At 39.3% G+C, this 19,480-nt stretch overlaps 1 protein-coding gene across 1 annotated transcript in view; it reads right to left on the minus strand.

The window, feature by feature from the left end:
• CSMD1 (CUB and Sushi multiple domains 1) overlaps positions 1–19,480 on the minus strand; it is a gene marked incomplete at its 5' end in the record, with an annotated part of 1,146,395 nt that overhangs the window by 587,573 nt on the left and 539,342 nt on the right. The window lies entirely within an intron of this gene.

The raw sequence follows: 19,480 nt of genomic DNA on the forward strand, positions 1-19,480 counted from the left end.
TCACATATTTGAATCCCACCAGAAAACACATTTGTTAATTACTGCATAACAAGAAGTTTCTAGTGCAGAACATTCATGCGGCTTACTACAGTGACCCCATGGCCCCCAAGCTATAGCAAATTCAGGACCCAATAATAAAACATTAAAAGCAACATAAAAGCCTAAACATAATTGGAAAGTCCAATTTAAATGGAATATCTACACCTGTTTTCTAAAAAAACAGAAAGCCAGGGCAGGTTTGAATGACACAAGAGAACATTCCTCCCTGTTTTTCTGTCAAGCAGATTTCCATAAGTGCTCATGTCTTCAAAATGACCATTTAGGTCTTTCACAATCAGACAAGTTTGATGTGGCACAAGCTTTAGACTTTCCAAAAGGAATATACACTATATCTGCAGGGGGTTTGGCATTCAAGTGCAAATATCAATAGATAGTGATAGTTGAAGCCACGCATAACAACAACAACGAGGCAACTCCAGCTTCAAGTCTAATCTGCCTATCAAGCCAAACTACAGAGTTGATCAATGTCCCATCCCTTCCTGAAACCCATTTCTGCCAACTGCAGGGCAAACAACCCTTTGTTGGGTCCCATCTGAAGCATCTAAAACAGGGGTCTCCAAACTTGGCAACTGCAAGACTTGCAGACGTCAGCTTCCAGAATTCCTCAGGCAACCATGCTGGCAGGGGAATTCTGGGAGTTGAAATCCACAAGTCTTAAAGTTGTTAACTTTGGAGACTCCTAATCTAACACATCACTATGGCTTGATTATGACATTGCCTGTTGAGGGCAAGCCCAGTGTGACCAAGACTGATGGGTTTACCCTTTTAGCACATATACTTAGCCTCTGACTGTTCTACATATTTCTTGATGGATAAGTAAAACCATGTGAAAGGTAAAGTGAAGGCTTTATCTGTTATCTGATAACACAGCAGCATAAGAAGGGCAGAAGGGCAGAAGACAATATATTTGAAAGCTAAAAATATAAAGTACACCATACACGCACACACACACACATATAACAAAAAATAAAAACCAAACCTATAAAAAAAGAGAAAACATGAAGTAAATGAATCATATCAGGAACCCAGGGGTTTCCAAACAGCAAGTGAAGCACCGGCCCGGCAGACTTTTGACAGTTGACAGCTGTCAAATGGCTGCCAGAAGCAACAGCGCATGCGCGCCACCCCGCCAGCCGCCATTCCCGATGACAGCTGTCAAACGGGCTGCCGGGATCAAACACGCACGGGCCGGATTTGACAGTTCCCGGAACTGTCAAATCGGCAGTTCACAATCTGGTCCTCCGAACCGAGCCAAGCGCTCAGCTGAGAGGAATTCCCCGACAGCCGCCGAGCTGTCAGAATGCTGCTCGTCGATTGGCTGTTGTCCGAGCGGCGGGAAAAATACTGTTATCTGATTGGTTGTAATGTTTAACAGTTCTCTATAAAAGCCGGGGTTGTTTTGACAGTCAGCTGCCCGGAGCTGAACCGAATAAACTTATGAACCTTTGCCTATGGTCTCGCTCTTGTCTTTGTAAAGACATTTCAGTAAATATTTAATATGTTTGTGTGTTACATGGCTAACTAAAAGTTAAATAAGGTTTGTTTGATATACAGCTCATCATCTGTCAGATTTTAAGAGCTGCTGTGAAAAATGTGGCAACATGATGTAGCAGGATCACTGTGTGTAAGTAGTAGGGAGGTATACAATTCTCTTGTGCAACCTGAATATTTTTACAGTATTAGTGAGATGAGGCTAATACGACTGTCTCTATAGTACAGGCACCAGAGAAACACATGCTCTGTTATTTATGTGTGCCCACAGTAATAGAGACATTGCCTCTTCTATCTTGTATTTTAACCCCTCTGAAGATGTTCCAAGCAGAATAATGAAGCAACAACATGACATTTCTCAACCCATTCTCTTATTCTCCATACATAAGGGGACAGCCCCCCTTTTTAAATCCTTTTCCTAATATGGCCCGTTTTTTCCAAGCAGGGGTGTTTTGTGAATCTGCTATTTGTGCTGGATCCATTATTTCTGTCCATATGATACAAGTATAACAGAATTGTAAGGGATCTTGGAGGTCTTCTAGTCCCACCCTCTGCTCGAACAGGAGACACTGTGCCATTCTGTACAAATGGCTGTCCAATCTCTTCTTAAAAATCTCTAGTGATGGAGCACCCACAACTTCTGGAGGCAAGCCGGTCCACTGATTAAAGTTTTCACTGTCCGGAAATTTTTCCTTAGTTCTAGTTTTGCATATAAATATAAATAAGCCAATTTCTCCCTTTACCACCCTATTTCACCACTCATGACAGGTCATCAGCAACATGATATCTAAACACTTGTTTAATTCAATATGTGTATTCTTAGGAAACAAATGCAATGCTTAGCCCATAAGAGGAGATTTCCAGTTATACTATTAGGAAAAATACATCAATCAATCAACTGATCAATATATAAGATTTATTTATGGTTGAAGAAAAAGCTGAAACATTTCAATCCTTTTAAACTCTTTTGAAGAGGGAGAATATATAAGGAGACTTCTTCAAAATGGAGAGCAAAAATGTTCACCAAGATGGCTTTGCCCATTGGAAGTTGATCCAGAAGAAGCAAATTATTGTTTCCCACTTTTGTGGAGAGCTAAGGTCCTACATTCCTGGAGGTTTTTTTTTTTTAAAGGTGGCTAATCTTATACTTGCAGCAACCACATTTAACACCTCCCAACCCTTGGCTGCCATCTAGTGGACATTCGTACTTCTGCAGCTCAAAGCTTGCAACACTCCTGTCTTTTAAATACCAAGTCAACAGCAACAATGGAGAAAGGAGTTATATTTCCTTAATTGTCTGCTTATGGAAATAGGATTTTGAATTTTGTGAATCATTAATGTGAACCAGCTGAACTGCTATTATGTTCTACGTGCATACTCATTTATTCTGATTAGAACGTGGGGAATGGTTGGTGACAACATTATGTTTTTTCTCTTCTATTTTTCAGAGTAAAATGATCTTATCTGCTGCATGAAGTTAAAATCTGACATAAGTAATTTTGGGTCTGAGCTAACCTGCTGTAGCTAGTTCAGATTGCTTCTGTCATAATATATTTAAAGAGCTACTTGCTCAATTTCAGACTTATTTGAAAACTGTCAGTCAGAAGTCCTGTTCTTTTGTTGAAAAGATGAGTGACACTTTGAAAAGCCCTAGAACTACTAAAAAATGTCAGCTCATCATTGGAAGTTGATATGAAATGCCCACTAAGAATATAGATCCATTTCACTTTTACATTACATTTTATTTTTGCAGAAGATTCAGGGGGAAAAAATGAGAAAATGTCATTCCAGGATTGCAGATAATAGTGCATTGTTTTAATATCGATGGGATTTAAATCGTATGTGTCATACACACCCACATTAACATTAGATGGGAATATTTAGTATGATACATTGGAGTAGAATAAAAGTAATCCACCTGACAAGGGTAGATAGCACTCAGGTTTGCATTTTGAAATGGCAAAGAATATTCTTCCATGCATATGTTATCAAATCTAAGGACAATGCAGCTGGTTTAGTGGACTAATTTATAATGCCTTTTTCTGTTTTGAAAGGAAGATTTTCTTAAATCAGGCTGTCATCTAGTTCCTACTGTCTTCCTAAATACCATCACCTTACCTTCCCAGACAAACCTACCATATTTCCAGAAAGTCATTGGCTAAAAATGAAGAGAAGAACGATCACAATTGAGCCCAAAATTTCTGTTGCTAAGTGAGACGTTCTTAGGTGAGTTTTGCCCCATTTTATAACCTTGCTTGCCACAGCTGTTAAATGAATCACTACAGTTGTTAAGTTAGTAACACAGTGGTTAATTGAATCTGGCTTTCCATTGATTTTGCTTGTCAAAAGATCGCAAAAGGTGATCACACTGCAACTGTCATAAGTACATGCTGATTGCAAAGAGTCCGAATTTTGATCACATGACCATGAGAATATCGCAATGGCTTTAAGTGTGAAAAACTGTCATAAGTCCCTTTATTCAGTGCTGTTATAACTTTGAATGGTCAATAAACAAACTGTTGTTAAATGGAGCACTACTTGTACATGAAATTAAGGTCTTTAGTCCACATTCAACAACAACAAAAAATTCTTCCCAGATTTCGCAGAGTGAAATGGATTTTATCATTAGTGGATTAACTGATGTTTAATTGGATTTCAATTTTTCACAGGTCTTATATTCTAGATCCAATGCATTCTGGGAACGTATGTGGTCTTGACCATCTGAAAAGCACCCTGTAGCACTATAAGAGCTAAGCCTGCTAAGGGATACTTCTGCTATCGTTTTACTTTACATTGCAGTCCCATTTATGGGATTATGAAGAGGACAGGAAGTCTCTTTGGTACCATACAGGTAGTCTTCAACTTATGACAGGTCGCTTAGTGATTGACCGAACAGACCCAATGATTCCCACCCTTTTATTCAGGATGGCTAGATTTGCAATGGTCTTTTATCAAGACAAAAATATCTTGATAAAATAAAGAGCCAAAATAAAGAGCCTTGGTGGAGCAGTGGGCTAATGCCTCCTTAAGTAACACCAGCTGCCTGCAATTAGTGCAGGTTCGCATCCCACCAGGCTCAAGGTTGGCTCAGCCTTCCATCCTTCCGAGGTAGGTAAAATGAGGACCCAGATTGTTGGGGGCAATAAGCTGACTTTGTAATAATGCCGCTTGGGGTGTGTGTGAAAGCCCTAACAAGCAGGCATATACATAGAATGAAAGCTACTGCTAAGCTTGTAAGCCGCCCTGAGTCTTCGGAGAAGGGCGGGATATAAATGGAATTAAAATAAATAAAAATAAATAAATCTGTCAGAAGCATGATAATAAGAATAAGTGAGAAATATATGCATTAGAGGATGGTAGAAGACATAAAAATGTATCAAGTATTTTATAGACATTTCTTTCAGCAAGGTAAAAAAAAGAATCTGTATAGATACATTATGGAGAACAAAATGTTCATTTGGTCTTATTCATTTCCCTTTTTACAAAACACAATTACTGAATGTACTTATTTTCAAAAGTTTCTTCCAAGACTAAAACATTTATTAAAACTGAGCTTTCGTCAGCACCTGCTGACATCGTTAGAGTTTAAGCCAGGATTGAGAAGCACACTCTTATAATCTCTGTGAAGCCAACAGTTTAGCTAATGAGCACATTACGGGTCTGTTTGGCCCCTGCCCCCTCACAGTCAATTGCATCAATCCTATTTCTGTCGGGCTGGCTGACGTCTGAGTTTTGGCACTCTGCTTCTCTCCACTTGCCCCGCCCGCCGGGAGTGTTCATCTTGCTGCGCATGATCATCACGTTGTCCAAATGACTCTTCTACATGTGATGCTGCCATCTCGACTGATCACTCCTCCATTGTGCTGGCATCGCTGTCCACGTTGGTTCGGTGCCCTCTCCTGATGTCCATGGGTCCAGTCCGCCTCCTCCTCATCTCCTGCTGCGCTAATGTGTCAGCTAATGACAGGTTGTGATCCTCTGCTCCCCTGCTCATGCCAGGAGGAAGGGATTGTTGGTTCATCTGTTCAGTTCTCCTGCATGATAATTTGTGTCGGCGCAGCATCTGGTAGGCTGGCAATAGCTCAATGTGCCAGTTGACAGAATGTTGATTGGACAACCAAGCCTCTTTTAACAAGTGGCCGCCCTTAGTTGTGTCGTGACCAATGACTCTGGCCTCTGTAAAATTGAAGGTATGGTTGTGTTCAATAGTGTGAGCCCATACATGAGATCATTTTTCTCTGCACTTGATGACCAGTTCGTGCTCATGGAGCCTTGTCCGGAGGCGTTTCATGGTCTCCCCAATGTAGTTACATGAACAATCATTGCAGTTGATTTGGTAGACCACGGATGACATGTCGCCTATGGATAGGGGTTCTGTAGGGCACATTATTTGTGTGTGCAAGGTCTGACTGCATCTGTGTGCCACTCTGATGCATTCATACCGCTGTTTCCAAGACGCCATGGATATAAGGGAGTGTGGCCCAGGTGGTAGTCATTGTCCTGTCATCTGCAGTCCATGATGCTCGTTGTTGGTGGCACCGTCAGACAAAGTCAATGGAATATCCATTTTGCCTACTGCAAAACCACACATACCGATAGAATCCTCCACAATGACAGCAATCACCCCACTGTCCACAAAACTAGCTGCATTCACACACTTTTTAATAGAATTAACACACATTGCAGTACAGCAATGGAAAAATCCAAGGAGTATGCATTTGTTTATCCTAGCTTAAACTCTGACGATGTCAGCAGGTGCTGATGAAAGCTCAGTTTGAATAAATTTTTTAGTCTTGGTGATCCATGTTTCCAGTTTTGTCATGAATACACCCAAGACTCGCATTTCTAGGACAGTTAACACACACACACACACACACACACACACACACACACACACACGCACATATACTGTATATTGTTCTATCCAGTTCTTCCCATTAAAAAGACACCCATGCCTTAAAAGCATTCTTTAGTCAATGCAGTGAATTGTACAGTTCAATTTGTATTGAATTGCACATGTGTCATATATCATTCAGTAATTATTACAAAGATACTGCCCCAGGCTCTTATACTTGATGATATTAATGGCCCCACTAAATGGCCATTTTCCAAACTACCACTTCCATTCAATGTCCTAGAGGAGAAAGTCCCTTAATGTATCTCCCAACAGGATTCTGCAGAAGTTATTTTCTTCACAACTCTATTTGGGGTTTGAATCTATATTTTTTATTTCTTGAATGAAAGTTATGCATCACCTTTTGAATACTGAGTGCAAACACACTGCCATAGTTCACTCAAGCTACAGATAAGACTAAGTAACCCTGACAAAAACAGGAACTTGAAATAAACTATTACAGAAAAATGGTCAAGCATGAAATTGGGAGCATGAGAACTGGAGACTTCAGGCATGGGAAACCTATATTCAGAATAACAGAATTGGAAGGTATCTTGAAGGTCTCCTAGACCAATCCCCTATTCAAGCAGGAAACCCTATACCATTTCAGACAAATGGGTGACAGATCTCTTCTTAAAAACTTCCAGGGTTGGAACACTCACAACTTCTGAAGGCAAGTTGTTCCACTGATTAATTGCTTTAATGGCTCCGGGTGAGGTTCAAGGTCTTAGTTATGATCTTTAAGTCCCTACATGGCATGGGTCCGGGCTACCTCGGGGACAACCTGCTGCCGGCTTCAACTCCCCTCTGCCCTGTGCGTTCCCACAGAGAGGGCCTCCTCAGGGTGCCTCCGGTCAGGGAATGCCGACTGGCGGCCCCCAGGGGGAGAGCCTTCTCTGTGGGTGCCCCGGCTTTGTGGAACCAACTGCCGGTGGAGCTCCGGATGGCATCAGACCTCCGAACTTTCCGTCGTGGCCTGAAGACCCATTTATTTGAATTAGCCGGTCTGGCCTGACGGGGGAGCTGGGTTTTAAATTGTTGTTTTAGAATTGTAGTACTGTTTTTTAACTGGGCATTGATTTAATCTTTGTTTTAACTTTTGTATTGTATTGTATTGTTATTTATATGCCCTGTGAACCGCCCTGAGTCCCTAGGGAGAAGGGCTGTATACAAATTAAATAAAACATAAAACATAAACATAATTGTCAGGAAAAAAAATTCCTTAGTTCTAGGTTTGATCTCTTTTTGATTAGTTTCCATCCATTACTTCTTGTTCTGCCTTCAGGTACTTTGGAGAACAGCTTAACCCCCCTCTGTTCTGTGACAGCCTCTTACATATTGGAACATTGCTATCATGTCACTCTAGTCCTTTTTTCATTAAACTAGACATAACCAATTCCTGCAATTGTTCTTCATATGTTTTAGACTCCAGTCCCCTAAATGATCTTTCTTTGATCTTCTCTGCATTCTTTATAGAATTTCAACATCTTTTTTTTATATCATAGCAACCAAAACTGGATGCAGTATTCCAAGCTTTGTCTTACCAAGGCATTATAAAGTGGTATTAACACTTCACATGATCTTGATTCTATCCCTCTGTTAATGCAGCCTAGCACTGTATTGGCTTTTTTGGCAGCTACAGCACACTGCTGGCTCATATTCAAGTGATTGTCCAACAGGACTCCAAGATCCCTCTCACAGTTACTGTGAGCCAGGTACCATCTATTACAGGGGTAGACAACCTCGGCTCTTTTATGACTCATGGACTTCAACTCCCAGAATTCTTGAGTCAGCCTAGCTGACTCAGGAATTCTGGGAGTTGAAGTCCATGAGTCATAAAAGAGCCGAGGCTGCCTACCCCTGACCTATTCCATACCTGTGCATTTGGTTTTACTTGCCTAAATGTAGAAGCGTACTTTGCTCACCATTGAATTTTGTAAGATGGGGCCCAGGGTTCAAGTCTGACAAGATCCTTCTGGCTATTCCCATTCCATGATCAAGTCACATATTCCCCTCACTCCGCTTCCCATCAATAACGTTTGCCAACCATAAAGTTGTCACCTTTAATAATTGGCTAAAGAAAGATACACCAAAGAAAGAAAAAAGCAGGAACAGAGAGGATTTACATAAAACCTGATGGGGTATTGGGGTGAAGGATCCAAACTAGAGACAGGGAACCCATGAAGCTCACAGGGTGACTTTGGCCCCATCTTTCTCTCCCTCAGTCCAGTTTGATTGTTGTAAAGCAGGGGTGTCAAACTCAATTTCATTGAGGGCCGCATCAGCATTGCGGTTGCCCTCAGGGGGCTGGGTGGGTATGGCCAGGGTGGGTGTGGCCTACTGGGTGGGCGTGGCCAGCTCTACATCGTTCGCATCAAGGGCGCCTATGGGGGCCTGGGCAGGAGTGGGAAAGATCTGAGGGTCTCTGGCAGAAGGAGGGTCTCTGGGCCAGGGCCAAGGCAGTGGGGGCCGTTCCCTCCTTGTTTCCAGGATGGCTTCGCGGGCCACATGAAACCACTTCATGGGCCGGATCCGGCCCCCGGGCCTTGTGTTTGACATGTCTGTTGTAAAGGAAAATAGGAGGAAAGTTCTGGGACTATCATAAATTCCTGAATGAGAAGAGAGTTAAAAATCAGATTCTGTAAATAAATCTACCCCAAATAACTTTTTTTTTGCACAATGGCTATTTCTTGCTGTAACGTTTCCAATATCTTTTTTTTGCACCGGAGAACTACAGCAAAATCAGTTTCCTGCTTATCTCAAATGGAAGGTTTCATATTGTCAGCGATGTGATAGTTTTAATAAATGATGCATTTGCACTGGTATAAATCATCTGCACCCAATTGTCTCTCCTGGCAGCCCATTCCAATTGTTGTGGATGGTGACAGCTAGTGACATTTTTAGTTGTTGACCCCTTTCTGTGTATCCAGGACTAGAGTTGGGTTGTTCTGCCCTACCACGCACTCCTTTATTTCTCCGTTGCCAAAGGCTTTCCAATCTTCTACGACAAGGCAACTTTATCCTCCTTGAGTCATGACATTGCTGGGGCTTGTAGGAGGTCAAGGAGCAGAGGCTGTCTAATGCAACTTAGCGGAGAGAGCTTACACGAAGCAAAGCCAGGCAAAAGGAGAAACCACATTGTGGCAGAAATGCAGTAAGTATCTGTGTCTGGGCTACACCTCTTGGATGGGAAGAAAAGAAAAGGAAAGGAAACTAATCTTCGCCTGTAATGGAAATGCACACTGCATTAATGCTGGGTAGTTCAAGGTCAGAGTTCTGTACAGGCTTTCTGACAATATGCTTAAATAAATTTCAGAGCTTTCTCACACCCCCTGATTACCTCTGACAGGACATTAAAGTGAGATCAGCGAGTCACTCCCTGTTGTTAACGCATTTCTAATAACACTCTGATGTCATGGTGTATTTATTAAAACTGTTTTTGCAAGGTTTCCAATCTGCTTGGAGCACAGCAACACTTTCATAGGAGAATGGTCCACATGTGACAGGGTAAAGTGTGAATTCACGGCTTGGTGAAATGATGCTATTTCGTTAGCTGAGATCACGCTGTTTGATAACTGTTTTTCAAGGCCTTTCTTTTTCTTTCTCATATACTGTATGCTTGCACATATAAACCTGAAATACCTCGATATACACACACTCAGGTACTTATTTTACATATATACTGATTTTTTTTCTTATATGTTTTACCCAAACATTGAATATGTTTTACTGAACAGTGGTTGCTACTACAAATTGCTGTTTCCACCATAAGCTTCACTGGGATGTTTCTCCATAGGAAGAGATAGAGATAGATGAATGAATGGATGGATGGATCAATCGATAGAAAAATAGATGATAGATAGATAGATAGATAGATAGATAGATAGATAGATAGATAGATAGATAGATAATTATATTAATACCATTCTAACTGTAGGTTAGTGTTGGATTTTATAAAGCACTAATATAGCTTTGAAAATGTTATTAAAAATAACATTCTTGTTTTTAAGTTTTAGTTAGGTTTTATTAAATATACTCTTACATCACCAAATCTGCTAGCAGCTTTAATGCTATAGGTCAGGGGTGTCAAACTGCCTGCCTGTGGGCCGGATGCGTCATGCCGAAACCGCACCCACCCCATTGCCGGCAATGGCAAAAAAGTCACAATACGTTGCGATATGTCACGTGACGTTGTGAGTTTGACACTTCTGCTATAGGTTATTGTATTGGTTCATTGTAAAGGACTCCCAGAATGCAATGGAATCTAATATACATCAATTCGATTTATTAAATAATATTTGAGATTATTAGCACACAATAAAATCAAACAATAGGAGCTGGCACTTTATGGGGGATTTAAAATAAACAATGTTTGAGTTTCTGACTACAACTGTTATTTTACCAGTAATACTGAAGATAAAAGTGAAGTTTTCTTCTGTCTTGCCGTGTCCGGCTCTAGGGTGTGGTGCTCATCTCCCTTTCTTGGCTGAAGGAGCCAGCGTTGTCCGAAGACATTTCCTGTGGTCATGTGGCCAGCATGACTATACACCAAAGGCACAGAGAACATTGTTACCTTCCCGCTGAAGTGCTACTTATTTATCAACTCCCATTTGCATGCTTTCAAACTGCTACTGGGCAGGGGCTGGGACAAGAACGGGAACTCACCCATCCTGTGGTGCTCAGGTCACAAACCTGGGCTGTCAGCTTTCCAGCTGACACGCTCAGTGTCTTTAACAATCACACCTCCTATCAGTAGTAGTGGTAGTAGTAGTGATTATCTTTAGTATGGTTGTACTACTCCCTCACACCCCAGGTCTGATACTACAGTGCTTGATGGTAACAGTAGTGGTGAAGTCCCTCAGTAGGATAAGCAAAGAATGATGCCATGAGAGCATGTTGGGAATATATACTATCCAGGCAGAGTCACCAAGACATGAAGATGATCCTAGCTATCTATTTAAACAAACCAGCACCTATAATTAGAAAAATATAGAAAAAATAATCATTTTATAATGCATAGGAGACAGAGCTGGTAAGCCATGCCTGTATTTTACACAGAAAACCCCAGAGATGGACAAGAGAAAGTGACTGACAATTCTGTGCTGATGACTGAGCCCTCAGGTTGGATGGCACTCAACATGCTACCAAGGACAAGCTGTTGATCTTGCAGAATGTTAATGGTGTTTATGACATAGCTAGATTAAAGCCTTCAGGATATTTAGTTACTGATGCGGCTATGCAAGGAAAGAAAATCTGTAGCTGCAAAGACCGAAATGGTAATATGGAATGTAAGAAGTATGAAAAGTTCAACACAATAAAAATAAATAAAATGATCTGGCTACCCATCGACACCCTAGGCAACAACAAATTGAAAAAGAGTGGAATTTGACACTTTCAGTCAGAAAATCTTACTATATAGCTTCTAATGAAAAACCAAAAAGGAGCAGCATTTCTTTCAAAGTCTGGTAGGGTACAGCAAAGACAGTACTGGGGTGCAATGCAGTCAGTGATTGAATTATATCAATCAGACTACTTGGTCAATCCTTTAAAATGAGATTTATTCACATTTATGTTCCAACTGTTGATACAGAAGAACAGGAAATTGACGAGCGCTATGGTTAAATTACATCTGAAATTAGGAGAACATGCGAGCAAAATGTTGGAGACTGGAATGTCAAAATTGAAAATAATGAGAAAAGTGTAGTTGGACTCTATGATCTAGCACTCAGCAATGACGGTCTTGTAAAAAGATTTCAGGTGTCATGACATGTCTAAACCTGCAAAGATCAGACTTGTTCAGGCAATGATTTTCCATATGACACCCTGTCAAGGCAAATGTTGACTTTGAAAAAGCAGAAGAAAAAGAGTCATGATGTTTTTGAACTTTGATATTGGGGAAGATTCCTAAGAATACTACGACTAGCCTAGAAAACACAAATATGGATCGTAGAATAAATCAGTCCATATTTTCACTCAAGTCACAAATGACTAGGCTCAGATTATTTTATTTTCAAAACATTATGCAAGGCATCACTCCCTTGAGAAATCTATAGTGTGTGTGTGTGTGTATGAGAGAGAGAGAGAGAGAGAGAGAGAGAAAGAGAGAGGGAGAGAGAGGGAGAGAGGGAGAGAGAGAAAGAGAGAGAGAGAGAGAAAGAGAGAGAGAGAGAAGAGAGAGAGAGAGAGAGGGAGAGAGAGAGAGAGAGAGAAAGAGAGAGAGAGGGAGAGAGGGAGAGAGAGAGAGAGGGAGAGAGAGAAAGAGAGAGAGAGAGAAAGAGAGAGAGAGAAAGAGAGAGAGGGAGAGAGAGAAAGAGAGAGAGAGAGAGAGAAAGAGAAAGGGAGAGGGAGAGGGAGGGAGGGAGGGAGGGAGAGAGAGAGAGAGAGAGAGAGAGAGAGAGAGAGAGAGGGAGAGAGGGAGAGAGAGAGAGAATAAAATTACAGGGGAAAAAGAGTCCTGGTACAATAGTTTATCTCATCAAGAATACTTTCAAATACTGTGATTTGGTCACTACATACCCATTTTAAATAATAAAAAAGATAGTTGGTATTTTCGAATCAAGGTATATGTTTAACTCTGTACAATGATAGTTTGTTAGAGAAAAAAATGTGAGGCATAGCAAAGCTATCGGTGACATGTACTTCTCCTGACATATAAATTGTCACCATAAATATATTTTAAAACTGCCAAGCTGAAAAGTAATTTAGACAAATATTTAAATCAGTTTATCAACTGGAGTTTCAAGCACTGGGGCTGCAAATTAAATGGAACTTGGATTGTTTACAGTTACATTATTTTCAGTTACCTATTGGAGTTTCTATTGTTTTCTAATCTGCTGTTGCCATTATACCAGACATATTGCAGTTCCAAATCTCAGAGGTGTATATGACATATCAAGTAAACTCATAAATATTAGCAGGAGCATCCGCTTGAGTCTGTTGTTAGGGAGGAATGATAGCAACAATGTTTTTTTTTCCCTATGGAGACCAAATTCAAGTACATTGGGGCATTCATCACTAGTCCCTTGCTACATTATTTTTCTAGCTTTGTGTTGTGTAACCTTTTTTTCCTCTTAGAAACCATGAACAACATGGAAAAAAAATGAATGTTTACCTTGAATGAAGAAAAGTTGGAAGTTACCCATTAATCTATGCGCAATTTAGATAATGTAAGTCTGACACTGACCTCAATTTAACTACATCCATTTCCAAGTTTTCCAAATCATTGTTTTCCTACTCCTACTATCCTAATGCTTTAGAAGCTTATTTCATAACATTTGAAGTGATAAGTTGTTACACAGAATGTACTGCCCCGTGGCCCTCTCTTCCACATTCCTTGAAGGTCAACAGTAAGAGCATATTTCTATAAATCATCATGTCTATTTATTTTGTTTATTGCGCCCATAATTTGTCATACTAAGATCACATTATCCCTGTAGATAAAAGAACCAATAATGTCTTTATTCAAACGGGACTTTTAATCCCTAGTAGAGCATCTGGTATTAAACTAGAAATAGGAGAAATTCCAGAATTGTTTACTTAAGCTTGGATGCTAGAACATGTCTTGATTTTTTTTTTACAGATCACCTCAACTTCAAGAATGAGGTTCTGGACTATCAGCCCTTTGAGTTAAGCAATATCAAAGACAGACAGAATAGGATTTCAGACTTGCTACTCTATTATTGTAAGACTATTAACCAAATCTTGAGAACCTATCCAAAGCCTTCACTGTCCCATTGAGGTCAAGGTGGAGCTCTTCTGAGTCTCTTTCTCATACTTTTTTCTTGGACTGTGCAACAATTTGCTTTTTCTGTCTTCTCTTTCTCAAGGCCAGATTCATCCACATTTTTAAATTCCAAATGTACTGATATTAAATAGTCAGCAAGTAAGGGGTGCTCTTTTTCCTGTAGCCTAAATGGTTTCAGGGAAGGATGAAAACAGTAGTAAAATTCCATAATTAGAAAAAAAAGAAGTCCTATCATTCCATTTCAGAGATTTGGGAATATAACGAGCTTCCATTTATGTTTTTACCTTATTGTTTACATCATTCTTACTGTGGATATAACCCTTCTTTGCCCACTATAGAAAATGTGTATTTATTGTTATGTTTAGTAATCATAATCAACAAAAATGGGCCTTTGTGACAAGCCTTTGATTACACAAATTTGCTATTGACATCAAATGAGTGAAAAAATAATATTGTCTGTGTAAAACTTTTACTTATGACCATTTTCTCTTACCTTCAAAATAGGAAAATTGTTCAGAATTTTTTCAAACTCACTGGTCAGCCTAAAGACATTTTATCACAATAGGGATCAAAACGCTCTTCCAATTATTGGAGCTGAAAACTTCCTTCTCCTTTGGTCTCCCACCCACTAATATATCTTGGTGCTCAGGTCAGGAATGGATACAGAAACAGTTGGAGATTCCCTTGATTCTTAACCATGAAATTTAATCTTTGGAAATGCAATTATTAGAAGTCAAGGCCGTCTCAGACTCTAATACTCTGATATACTCTGGAAGCAATTCAAGAACAATTGATGAAAGAACTTGGTTGACTTGGAATCTAATTGCTTAGTTTTTCCAAGCTAGTACTAGGAGTAACCCCCCCCCACACACACTTTTTTATCTCCTCTCTTGCCAAATTTAAGTGTTTTATCCAACATACAAGTCTGTAGCAATTGTGATTACATTTATCTTATCAAAAATAACTTTCTAAAAACCAGATTAGGAGGACAATTTTATCTCTGTCCCCAGTTAAAGGACACAATAATTAGGAATGAATGACACCTGATACTTTTTTAAAAGGAACTGTGTAAATGAGGTTGGATTTTTTTTTAAGGAAAAGAACAGTATTTCCAAAATATATTGAAATACACAGCAGTCCCTACATTTACTATAACCAACCAATCAGGGTTTACTGCAGTGCAACAATGGCTGAATAAACCTTGCTAAAAGTTATATGATGGCTGAATGAATATATTAAATCCTCAGTGAGAAACAATATGGCAAGCAGTGCAAATGGATAACCTTAGCCTTTCCACAGCCATCTATTTCCAGCAAAATATTTGAATTAAAAGTTATTAGAGAGGACAATGATATTCAAGGCCAACTGTCAGGAAATGAAATGATAAAAGGAATCTCGCTATTCATCATGCATCTCTGAACCAAAGATCTTACAAAGTTCTCATGAAATCACTGCAAATCATGTTTGAAACTATCAGGAGTTTTCATGGAAATATATAGAAAATATCAAAGAATAATGCTGGTTCCTAGTGTCACAAATACATCAGCTTTACTCTTGTGATTGGAAAGGGTTTGACTGCTGAATAGGCATAAAATATCCCCAGTGGATTTCAGCCTATTGATTGTGCATCAGGAAAAATCCACATCATAAAAATCCTTAACAAGAAAATTACTGAAATGGGAATTAAACAATACAAACCACAAAAAGAAGAATGAATGGTAATTATACTACAGTTTCAATGGTTACAAACAAACAACAATATTTCTTTTTCTTCTTAGGAAACACTACAAGCTTTCAACTTTAATCCTCTCAAGGGAGACAATATAGACCAACAGCTTATTTTCATCATAATAGAATGTAAAATAGAATCCAACCTATGTGAAATTTAAGTTTTATGATTTGTTTGTTGTAAATGCCATACAGGGTAGCCAGGAAGGAATTTTAATAGGAAGGGACGTCTTCAGAAAGCCCTTTCTTGCAGGATCTCAGTACCTAGTTAGGAAAGAAGTCCTTCAGATAGGAAGGCTCTAAGCAGGGGTGTCCAACATAGACAACTTTTAAGACCTGTGGACTCCAATTCCCAGAATTCCCTAGCCAGCATGGTTGGTTGGGGAATTCTGAGAGTTGAAGTCCTCAGATCTTAAAGTTGTCAATGTTTTGTTATTTATATCCCAGCATTATTCTTTTTACAAGTAACTCAAGTTGGTGAACACACATAATACTCCTCCTCCCTCCTATTTTTCCCACAACCACCATCATGTGAAGTGCATTGGGCTGAGGTAAAGTGACTAACCTCAAAGTCACACAGTCGGCTTTCATGGTTAAGGTGGGACTAGAACTCACCACCTCCTGGTTTCTAGCCATTAGACCATACAGCATTTCCAATTGCCCTAGTAAATAACTGGAAACTGGATCTTTCAGGAAAGGCATCCTATGCTTCTGAAACTTTGTACTGGGTGGTAGTCTAACTACTCCATTTTGATCTTTGACACTTTTTAAGGATAGACCCACATAGGATGCATTGCAGTAGTTAAAATGGAGTATAGTCAAGGTGGATTGCTGTTGTCACATCCATCTGATTCAAGAACATTTCTGCTCTGTGTGACAAATGCTTCAGAAAGATTTTTTATAGACAGGACTTCTCTGTGGTGATCCACAGATTCCCTCCCTCCCCACCTAAAATTAATGACACAATATTGCATCTTTTTAGGCCTTCCTAGTTTGAATATTGGGTATTTCATCTGATTTATTGTTTTCCTCTCTTGTTTCTTATTAAAGGTATTTTATACTGCTTTAATGTATTTTTATCATTGTATGTGTTTATACACAGACATCAATATTTTAAGCCACTTTAAGATGCAATTGTATTGGAATATTTATAGGAATATATTAATTAAACAGTAATTAATTAAACTGGATTATTTATTTATTTTTACTATTTATGAACGTCATCAGAGCCACTTGAAATCGGGGTGGTGCCCAAATTGAAATAAATAAAAATTACATCTTCCCCAGCTGTCATAATTCTGCAAGGTACTTTTTCTCATCACCACCATCTACATTCCAAAGAGAAGTATGTATGCATGAAGATGCCCCACTTAATGACTCTCCTCTTTTAGGGGAGCACAACCCCCAAATTGGCTAAGCCTCCATCTCTGTTTCCTGTGGACCAGCAATATCTTCCTTGTTTGGAGTTATTTTTAAAATCAAAGATTGAGTTTAGCCAGCAACTAGCCTTTTGAGAGAATGTTGAATTTGTTTCTGCTCAAATCCTGCAGACTTTCAAACTCAGATTCACCACTTGGAGTTGCGGCAAAGAAAGGAAGAAAGAGATCTCATGGGCTTCTATGGAGAACATGACAATATATGGTACAAACACTTACAGCTCTGCTGCAAATGTTAATTAAAATAATCAAGCACGTTAAGGTGCTAAGAAGCTATCACAGCAGTAAGGTTAAGCAGTTTCAAAAGAATTGCTTCATTTCTAACAAATAGGGTTGTGCAGAGCCTCAAATAAGGCCCTGGGGAGAGACCATGCAGAAATTGTCTATGGCAGCTTCAAAACCTGCTGCACGAGCCTTGCAAATAATGTCACTTCCCCAGTGCATTTCCTATGGGTTCTTACACACTGCACAGTACCCCTTTCAAATGCAGCCAGAAGACAAAACGTGTAAAGAATATGTTTTATGTGAAGAACATATGATGGTGTTTGCATATGCAACTGATTATGGGATTATAGTTCCGACAGGGTCAAAAAGTCTCAGCCAAGAAAAGCTGGAGGGAAAGGTTTGCATAAATGGCTGCAAATTACCTAGGGTAGTACAGGTTGAAGCACACAATTGTTATGCTTAAATTGAAACAGTGTGTGGTATATATCAATATAAATATAATGGTTTATCTCTGAAAGATTGTGCAAAATAAAGAGTGAGATGTATTTTAAAAATGGGGCTTACAATGTATTCTGTGGAACTGTGCTTTCTGTTGTGATGTCTATTTGCAGGTGGATGGTTACTTTCTAAAGCACATGTTATTTCCAGTTTTCCTTTTTCAGTGAACAGGAAGAAAAGCAAAGGGAAAAAAATGATTGAAAAGTTGAAACAGAAAATTCCATAGGGTATTTTTTGAATTCTGAGCAATGACTCTGAAAAAGTGAAAAAAATCTTTCCATTCAGCAGAGGAGGACAACAACCTCAGACTGCAAATACCAAAGGAGAGGAGATGGCGAAAGAAAGAAAGAAAGAAAGAAAGAAAGAAAGAAAGAAAGAAAGAAAGAAAGAAAGAGGAGAAGGAGAAGGAGAAGAAGAAGAAGAAGAAGAAGAAGAAGAAGAAGAAGAAGAAGAAGAAGAAGAAGAAGAAGAAGAAGAAGAAGAAGAAGAAGAAGAAGTTGCATGCTGATCCTGTATCCACATATTAAATATAAATAGGCTCAACAAAACTAGCACCACAAAGGGGGGGGCTGAGTATCAGCTGAATATCTCCAAGCTGTTCAAAAACAGCTTAAAGTTCCCTCAAAAGCTATATCCAAAATTGGTAAACAAGACAGGGAAGTCTTGAATTGTGGTGGCCTTACACCCTGTACCTTGTAGCTATAGGAGATGCAACTCTTTATACATCCTATTGACCTTAGGAGTAGAGTGAATAAGTAAAGGACATCCTCTTTGCTCCCTTCTTTGACTGGCTTTGCTTTGTTTAGAAAATGATACTTTTAGTCTTGCTGTTTAGTCTGCACCCTTCAGGAAATTTAAATTAATTCCTTCTCTATTCTCCCACCAAGAGAATAAAGAAAACTACAATGCAAAACCTCAAAAGATACTTTCTTTTATACACTTTACTTTGTGGGGTTTTTTTGTCTGTCTCTGGATATTTTTAATAGACTTGGTTCTACTCAGTCAAAAAGCTCTGCTAAATTTGGCAGGATCATAGTCGAGCTGTAAAAATCCAACCAATAGATGGCAATAAAAAGATGCAAATAAATTATGGCAGATCTAAAATTTGGATCCTAGTGAATGAACTGGAGGACTCCAACCAGGGCTGCCTCAAAGTTTTTCCTCCAATTGGACTTGCTAACATCTGTTTTGCGGGAGAATGGGAAATTTCCTTCTCTGTATTCCTGTGGATGCCATTCCCCTAGCAGAGCAGAGTTAACTGGATTCAGTCAGGATCCTGTGGTCCCCAAAGCACAATAAAGATGATAAACATTTTCATTCTTCCCTTACATGTACAAAACTAGTGCTCCACACAAAAATAGTAAATGAGTTACAGCAGAATTGTAAACTTATCTTTATGTTATA

The sequence above is a fragment of the Vipera ursinii genome (assembly GCF_947247035.1).
Source record: "Vipera ursinii genome assembly, chromosome: 1".
NCBI classification, from domain to species: Eukaryota; Metazoa; Chordata; class Lepidosauria; order Squamata; family Viperidae; genus Vipera; species Vipera ursinii.